Genomic DNA, 8,652 nt, shown 5'->3' with positions numbered 1-8,652 from the left:
ATGCCTATTTATTATGTGTTGCTTGAGAAAGGATACATATTTAGGTGGTTGTTGAACAACGTCACTCCTAACGTATGTGAGAAATCAATACAGTGAGCTTAAAGGTAGGTTTAGAAATAACAAAGCCTTGATATGGTCATAATGAGCAGTTAGATAAAGCCAACTAGCGTAGTTCGAAAGAATATGTCTAGTAAATTATTGTAGTTGTTCGAGAGAGAATTAGGGCACCTAAAGTGCTCATGATCAGTAGAGAATACATAGATGAAATTGTAGAGAACATAGCAGGAAGGATTCCAACATTTAGGGAAATCATAACTCTAAACCTCTTTAGTTCTGTCTCAAATTTCATCATTGTTAGTTGATAAATTTACTGCTTTATAATAGTTGTTAGTTAATTAGTTAGAAATAAATATTATAATCTCTATAATTAGGAAATTATTTGGACTTATGGCTCTTAGCAATATTAAACAACTGTAGTTAAGCCTTAGTTTTCTGTGGGATTCGACTCCGGACTTGTAAATCGAATTATATTTGCAATGACCGCTTAATCCTTTTTATAAGGCATAGTTGGACGTGATCATTAATATATAAATATATTTTTGACATTGTAAATTTATTTGGTACAATCGATATTTTTTCGATTTATTTCATAAAATATAAAACATACCCAAATTACTAGTACGATTATATATTTAGATAAAAACCTACAGTTTATTAAAAGAAACCTAAAAACGATTCGATCATTTTAGTCGGTTTTTAAATATCTATTGGCACCCCTAACCAAAACCAAACCAAACAAAAAAAATAAGTTTTTTTGGTCAATTTGGTTCAATTTTTCAAATTCTTATGAATACCTCTGCTTACAATGTACCCTTATTAATTAGAGTATAACTTATTCTATAAAGTATAAAGTGCCATAATTTAATTACTTCCTTTTTTCTTCTCGTTATACCGTTACTATGAAAAGATTAGACTTACATTCGTCCCAGGTCTTCCAAAGTCTGATCCCCCCCAAAATGGCACAAAACATTGTAGATTCATGAGAATACTCTCAATACTAGACAAAATAAAAAAGAATTAAAGAGAAGGGCCTCAGGGTGTGTAACAATCAGATCACTGATAATTAAATCTCACTGAAATCCCCTAAGATAATTGTAGTTATCATCATAAGCCTCTGTCTTAAAACACAATAACATAGAAGTTCTTTAAGCATCAAATTTTTCAGAAATGCAACAATGAAAAGTAAGAAATTTTATATAGAAGAAAGTGTGCTCAGACAGCCAAGGGTTTGTCTTCAACCATTGGGGGTTTGAAACCCCATATCAGAAACTCTAGTACACATATTTGCTTCCTCGCCGCACACAATCTTAATAAAACAAAATCAAGAAGAGAAAAAAGTAAAAAAAGAAACATAAAACTGAATGTTCAAGTCACATAAAAGAGGAACTGAATATTAAGAAAGATAATGAAGGAACTTAGCTACATCCAGAAGAAGATGATAAAACAAGATGTACAGGGGTCGAATATTTAGGAGGTATCGATATTTGATAATGCAGGGGTTTTCTTTGGCCCAGGGCTGGTGGTTATAAGAGGTATCAGTATAGGATGGTTATGCATTGCTGAAACTCCATGGACAATTTTCTCATTCGGGCTGAACTGAACTGAATTCAGACGGAATTCGTGCTAGAGATTTCTTTGTCAAGCAGATTTCAACATGAGAATATGAATGAGTAAACTTTTCCCTGTTTTTTGCTTGTCATTTTGGTAGTTTAACGGGAATAGTGAAGACAAACTAGCAGCTATGACCTTGAGACATGTACTTTACACGTTGACAATTCCCAGTAGGATTTGTCCATTTTCCCCTTATTCCTTTCTAGGATAGTTGTGGACTAGTACAAGATTGGAAGAAGAGATTGAAGTGAATATATATTCTGGCAACTGCTCCAGTTTCATCTGACATTTTAATACCAAAATAGTGGATATGGAATGTGTGGTATGGAAGTCATTTTTCACGAAATGCAAGTGTAAATTCCAACACACGGAAATTGAGTGCACCACAAGATGCAAGTCTAGGTTGAGACCGGGAGAGGTGCAAAAGGAGAGGATACAAGGTAAAATATAAGTGGCGTTTCCAGGATACAATGGAACTGTTAAATAAATCCATTGATCAGGATAACCACTCTAATACAGTATATATCTAGCGTCTGAGCCATTATGCCGAGAGGAATTGCCTATCCCCCAGAATTGGTAATAGACGCATCAGCCTAGCCAATTACTCTATCTTCATATATACTCGGTAGTTCATCCTATTAGCTTTAAATTTTGTATCCACCTCTACCAGCCAGTCTTGAACACCCCCACCATTTCCACCTTTAAAATCTTCTAATTCCTTTTGTCCATAAGAGTTTGAAACTTGTAGCTTCTCAGCACTAAATTGGATAGAAACAAAGATGTAAACTCTAAAATTGAAGATGGAGTAAAGTGTAATTATGGCCAATATTTTGGCTAATGGATTCCATCTCACATAAGCATGCTTGCAAAGTAGACTTTATTGGCAATATTCTTTGGGACTCAAAAATATTGCATTATGTGGTGTACATTATTTGTACAAGTTGTATCTCTTCTTTTACACCTATGAGACCAAGACTTTTTTGCCTATAAAAGGGAAGACTATTAGTTCATTTCAAACACACCAACAAGACTTGAGTATTTATTTCTTGTTTCTTCCTTTCTTCCTTTTATTAAGAGTGTTTTGTATGAGAGTTAAGTATTGGGAAACACTTGTGCGAACTCTTTCTTTGGAGTGATCTTGTGAGGTTATTCTCTTGGGGTATTTGGAATTAATTAGAGTGTTTACTCTAATTTTGTACTTTTTTTGTACTCTTGTTGGTATATTGAAATTACTCCTCTCCGCTTGTGGACGTAGGTCACTTTGACCGAACCACGTTAAATTTGTGTCTTCTTTATATGTTTTAATTGTCGTTGTTATCAACTTCCATTGTCTTTGTTATTGTCATTACACTGTTGTTTGGCTAAATTTCGCACTACCTGAGTTCCCAATCCTAACAAATTGGTATCAGAGCCGGATCTAATCGGGTTAGTTTAAATAGCTAAAATGACTCTAACAAAGACTTATGTTGAGAAATTTGATCGAAGTTCAAACTTCGGAATATAACAATTAAAGATGGAAGTTATCCTAATTTAGGATGGCTTAGATTTTGAACTACAAGGAAAGGAGAAGAAGCCAAAAAAAATGACGGACGAGGAGTTTGCCTTCATAGACAAAAAGGCAAAAGCAGGTATTATTTTAAATCTCTCAAATGAGGTTTTGCGTGAAGTTGCAGCAGAAAGCTCAGCCAAAGGCATATGGGAAAAACTAAAACCCTGTATATGAAAAGGACAGTAGAAAACAGGCTTTACCTAAAGCAAAAACTCTACACTTTTCGTATGGCTGAAGGTACCTCTATACTTATACATCTTGATACTTTTGATTCTCTTCTTATGGATTTAAGTAACATAGATGCTGAAATTAAAGATGAGGATCAAGCTGTATTATTGCTTGTTTCCTTACCCTAGTCATTTAAACATATAAGAGATACTATGCTTTATGAAAAGGATAATATCTCTTCTAAAGATATCAAATCTATTTTGAAATCAAAAGAACCAATAGATAGAGATATTACTGGGGAAACTAGTGGGAACCAAGGGGAAGGCTTGTTTGTAAGAGGTAGATCCAATAAGAAAGATTCAAGTAGTGAAAGACCTAAATCAAGGTCAAAATCCAGATACAGAAATGTCATGTGCAAATACTGCCATAAGAAAGGTCACATTATTTCTGAATGCTTTAAATTGAAAAACAAAGAAAAACATACAGAAAAGAAAAATGAGCATAAGAATACTGACACTGCCGAAGCAAGTGTGGCTACTGATGAAACTGAGGAAACTATTTTCTTAGTAACTAATAATAGTTTTAAATCTAATAATGAGTGAATTTTAGATTCGGGTTGTTCTTATCATATGTGTCCCAATCGGGATTTGTTTACCACATATGAATCTATTAAAGGTGGAGTTGTCTTGATGGGCAACAATGCTGCCTGCAATATTATTGGTAAAGGTACAGTCCGAATCAACATGCATGATGGTGTGGTGAGAACTCTGACCGAAGTTAGACATGTTCTTAACTTGAATAAAAATCTCATCTCTTTGGGCACTCTAGAATCTCTTGGGTGCAAGTACATAGGTGAAGGTGGAGTTTTAAAAGTTTCTCATGGTGCTCTTTTGATCATGAAAGCACGCAGATCTGGTACGTTGTATACTCTATTGGGATCTACTGTTACAGGTGTTGTTGCAGTTTCAACATCAGATAAATCAGATTCTAACATCACCTAATTGTGGCATATGCGATTGGGGCATATGAGTGAAAAAGGTCTTTCCATCCTCAGCAAAAGAGGTTTATTTTGTGACCAAAGTACCGAAAATATGAGTTTTGTGAACATTGTGTGTTCGGGAAGCAGAAAAGAATCAGCTTCAAATCTCCAGCAATTCATAAAACAAAAGGTACTTTAGATTACATTCATTCAGATCTTTGGGGTCCTTCACGTACCCCGTCAAAAGGTAGTGCCAGGTATATGTTAACTTTCATTGATGATTATTCAAAGAAAGTTTGGATTTATTACCTGAAAAATAAAAGTGATGTTTTCTTAACTTTCAAACAATGGAAAGTTTTGATTGAGAAGCAAACAGGAAAACAGGTTAAGCGGCTTAGAACATATAATGGATTGGAATTTTGTAATGATGAATTCAACGAATTATGCAAGAATGAAGGAATTGCTCGACACCGTACTGTGAGAATAACACCTCAGCAAAATGGTGTGACAGAAAGGATGAATAGAACTCTTTTGGAAAGGGCTCGTTGCATGATTTCAAATGCTGGGTTGACAAACGCCTTTTGGGCAGAAGCTATCTCTATAGCTTATTATAGTGTCAATCGTGCTCCTTCTGCACCCTTGAACTTTAAGACTCTAAAGGAAATATGTTCAGGTACTCCTGCTAATTATTCTGATTTAAAGATATTTGGTTGCCCTGCATACATGCATGTAAATGATGGAAAATTAGAGCCAAGGGCTAAAAAGTGCATTTTCCTTGGGTATGCATCTGGAGTGAAAGGATACCGACTATGGTATCCTGATCCCATAGCACCAAAATTCATAATTAGCAAAGATGTAACCTTTGATGAATCCTCTATGTTACATTCCAGAAAAGAGTCTTCTAGTTCTTGTAATATAGATAAAGGGAAGAGTACAGAAAAGCAGGTGGAGGTTGAGATTGACAATCCTTCTGAGCCAAGTTCATCAACTTTGGAGCAAAATACTGTTGAAACTTCTGAAGTTGAGTCAGAAGCTGAAATTTCTGAAATTGAGACTCCTGAAGTTGAACCGCAAGAAAAGGAGTATTCTATAGCCAAACATAGACCAAGAAGAGAAAGTAAACAACCATTAAGGTTTGGAGATTATGTTGCATTTGCCTTTTCAGTTGCATAGGAAACTGAAGAAATTGGAGAACCATCAAAATATTCAGAAGCAGTTTCTGGTGCTGATTCAACCAAGTGGCTGATAGCAATGAATGAAGAAATTGAGTCTCTCCACAAGAATGGTACTTGGTCTCTTGTGAAGTCGCCATCAGGAAAAAGAATTGTTGGTTGCAAATGGGTCTTCAAGAAAAAAAATGGCATTCTAGGGGTTGAAAATGCGAGGTATAAGGCACGATTAGTTGCAAAGGGCTATAGTCAGGTACAAAGAATTGATTTTAATGATATTTTCTCACTTGTTGTTAAACATAGCTCTATTTGTGTTTTGCTTGCCTTAGTTGTCATGCATGATTTGAAATTAGAACAACTTGATGTTAAGACAACTTTCTTACATGGCGAACTTGAGGAATAAATATAAATGCATAAACCCGAAGGATTTGAAATTGAAGGAAAATAAGATCACGTTTGCTTGTTAAAGAAATCCTTGTACGGATTAAAGCAGTCTCCAAGACAATGGTATAAAAGGTTTGATTCCTTTATGTTGGGTCATGGTTATTCAAGGAGCATGTACGATAGTTGTGTTTACTTCCGGAAGTTAAATGATGGTTCATTTGTGTACCTATTATTATATGTTAATGACATGCTCATTGCTGCTAAGGATTTGACAGAAATTCACAATTTAAAAAGACAGTTGAAAAGTGAATTTGGGAGCAGCTAAGAAACTCCTTGGCGTGGAGATCAAAAGAGATCGAGGAACCAACAGGTTATTCCTGACCCAGCAGAAGTACTTAGAGAAAGTCTTGAAGAGGTTTGACATGAAAGATATTAAACCAGTAGGTACCCCTCTTGCTGCTCATTTTAAGTTATCAGCTGCTCAGTCAAAGCAGTCAGATGAAGAAGAGAGGTATATGGCACAGGTACCTTATTCCAGTGCAGTCGGTAGTATTATGCATGCAATGGTTTGTACACGTCCGGACATTTCACAAGCAGTGAGTGTGGTAAGCGGATATATGGCTTGCCCTGGTAAAAGCACATTGGCAAGCTGTGAAATGGATTCTCAGATACTTGCGAGGTACTTCAAACACATGTTTGGAGTTTGGGAAAAAATACTAATTCTTTGGTTGGTTTTGTAGACTCAGATTATGCAGGTGATCTTGGCGAAAGAAGATCACTAACAGGCTACGTATTTTGCATTGATGGTTGCTCTATCAGTTGGAAAGCTACATTACAACATGTAGTAGATTTATCTACTACCGAAGCAGAATATATGGCAGTGACCGAGGCTATCAAAGAAACCTTATGGTTGAAGGGTCTCTTTGCTGAACTCAGTTTACACCAAGGTGGTATTATCATTTTTTTTGATAGTCAAAGTGTCATTCACTTGACTAAATACCAAAAGTATCATGAGAGGACGAAGCATATTGACATCAGATACCATTTTATCCGGGAAACCATTGCTGCTGGAAAAATCTCTGTTAAAAAAATCAACACTAGAAACAATCTAGCTGACATGTTCACGAAACCACTTCCAATGTCCAAGCTTTGCCTGAACTTGATTGACATTTATGAAGAATAATTTTGCCCATTGGGGCTTTTGCGAAAAAGGTGGAGCAAATTTACTATATTAGCCAAAATAGGCCAAGGTGGAGATTTGTAATTATGGCCAATATTTTGGCTAATGAATTTCATCTCATATAAGCATGCTTACAAAGTATACTTTGTTGGCAATATTCTTTGGGACCCAAAAATATTACATTATATGGTAGACATCATTTGTACAAGTTGTATCTCTTCTTTTACACCTAAGAGGCCAAGACTTTTTTGCCTATAAAAGAGAAGACTATTAGTTCATTTCAAACACACCAACAAGTATTCATTTCTTGTTTCTTCCTTTTATTAAAAGTGTTTTATATGAGAGTTTGGGAAGCACTTAGTGTGAGATTATTCTCTTGGGGTATTTGGACTTAATTAGAGTGTTTACTCTAATTTTACTTTCTTTTTGTACACTTGTTGGTATAGTAAAATTACTCGGTCACTTTGATCAAACCACGTTAAATTTGTGTCTTTTTTATATGCTTTAATTGCCTTCCATTATTTTTGTTATTGTCATTACACCATTGTTTGGCTAAATTATGCACCCAATCCTAATATAAAGGAAGAATGCTCGGTGGAAGGAGAAGTCATTAATTAAAATGGGCTCACGGAGAAGGCTATAAAACCTCACTTCCACTCCCTATAACACCATATGGTGCTCACCTCATCACAGCATGCCTTTCCCGTCCATCTTTTATTATTCCAATTATTATATACTAAGAGCATTTATAATTGTATATTCATGAGAAAACTTTTGGTAGAGCATTTATAATTGTATATTCATGAGAAAACTTTTGGTACTTGATAAAAAGAAAAAATAATTACCAAGAAAAGGGCCTCAGTGTGTGTAACAATCAGATCATTGATAACTAAATCTCACTGAAATCCACTAAGATAATTTTAATTTATCATCATAAGCCCCTCTCTGTCTTAAAACAGAACAAAAAGGTCAGAAAAAAGAAAAGGAATGAATTTCACTATTTCAACTCGAGATAAAAGCATAATCAAAAAATTTTACATATGAGGATAAAATCCTGCATCCACATATAGATGGTTTCGGAAAAGCTCTTTAAACATCAAATTTTAACTAAAAAAAACATGGCAACAGAAAACGTGGTAAAAATGAAATCTTTTTGAAATCCAAAATGAATAAGTAAGAAATTTCATAGAGAAGAGAGTGTGCTCAGACAGCCAAGGGTTTGTCTTCAACCATAAGGGGTTAGAAACCCCAGATCAGAAACTCTAGTCCACAAATTGTATCATCACCGCACAAAGTTTTATCAAACAAAATCAAGAAGAGGAAAAATAAAGAGTACAAAGCTAAAGGATAGAGGACATGAGGACCACAATAGACACATGAATCTGATGAAAGCAGGTGGGGGAGAGTGTTGAATATATAGGTGAGATCAGTATTTGAAGTTGCTAGTGTTTTGCGCGGCGGGGCTGTTGGAGTTGTACAGGGTTTTGACATTGGGCTTCTCTAAATGGGCTTGCATAAATACGAGCTTCGGCTGGTACTTGGATCACCTTCG

The 8,652-nt window shown here is 35.3% G+C and overlaps 6 non-coding genes across 6 annotated transcripts; all 6 read right to left on the bottom strand.

Annotated features, from left to right (window-relative positions):
• Positions 1-1,087: 1,087 nt before the first annotated feature.
• LOC138869874 (small nucleolar RNA R11/Z151) lies at positions 1,088-1,174 on the bottom strand. The gene has a single exon (XR_011400124.1). It is a non-coding gene; the product is annotated as a small nucleolar RNA R11/Z151 (small nucleolar RNA).
• A 90-nt stretch (positions 1,175-1,264) lies between these two features.
• On the bottom strand, positions 1,265-1,365 carry LOC138869870 (small nucleolar RNA Z157/R69/R10). The gene has a single exon (XR_011400120.1). It is a non-coding gene; the product is annotated as a small nucleolar RNA Z157/R69/R10 (small nucleolar RNA).
• Positions 1,366-2,114: 749 nt separating this feature from the next.
• LOC138869882 (small nucleolar RNA snoR80) lies at positions 2,115-2,249 on the bottom strand. The gene has a single exon (XR_011400132.1). It is a non-coding gene; the product is annotated as a small nucleolar RNA snoR80 (small nucleolar RNA).
• A 5,437-nt stretch (positions 2,250-7,686) lies between these two features.
• LOC138869875 (small nucleolar RNA Z152/R70/R12) lies at positions 7,687-7,797 on the bottom strand. The gene has a single exon (XR_011400125.1). It is a non-coding gene; the product is annotated as a small nucleolar RNA Z152/R70/R12 (small nucleolar RNA).
• Positions 7,798-7,953: 156 nt separating this feature from the next.
• Positions 7,954-8,041, bottom strand: LOC138869873 (small nucleolar RNA R11/Z151). The gene has a single exon (XR_011400123.1). It is a non-coding gene; the product is annotated as a small nucleolar RNA R11/Z151 (small nucleolar RNA).
• Positions 8,042-8,295: 254 nt separating this feature from the next.
• Positions 8,296-8,395, bottom strand: LOC138869869 (small nucleolar RNA Z157/R69/R10). The gene has a single exon (XR_011400119.1). It is a non-coding gene; the product is annotated as a small nucleolar RNA Z157/R69/R10 (small nucleolar RNA).
• Positions 8,396-8,652: the final 257 nt, after the last annotated feature.

The sequence above is a fragment of the Nicotiana sylvestris genome, chromosome 5 (assembly GCF_000393655.2).
Source record: "Nicotiana sylvestris chromosome 5, ASM39365v2, whole genome shotgun sequence".
NCBI classification, from domain to species: Eukaryota; Viridiplantae; Streptophyta; class Magnoliopsida; order Solanales; family Solanaceae; genus Nicotiana; species Nicotiana sylvestris.
The sequence above is the reverse complement of the archived record's forward strand: the minus strand, read 5'-3'. Positions and strand labels throughout refer to the sequence as shown.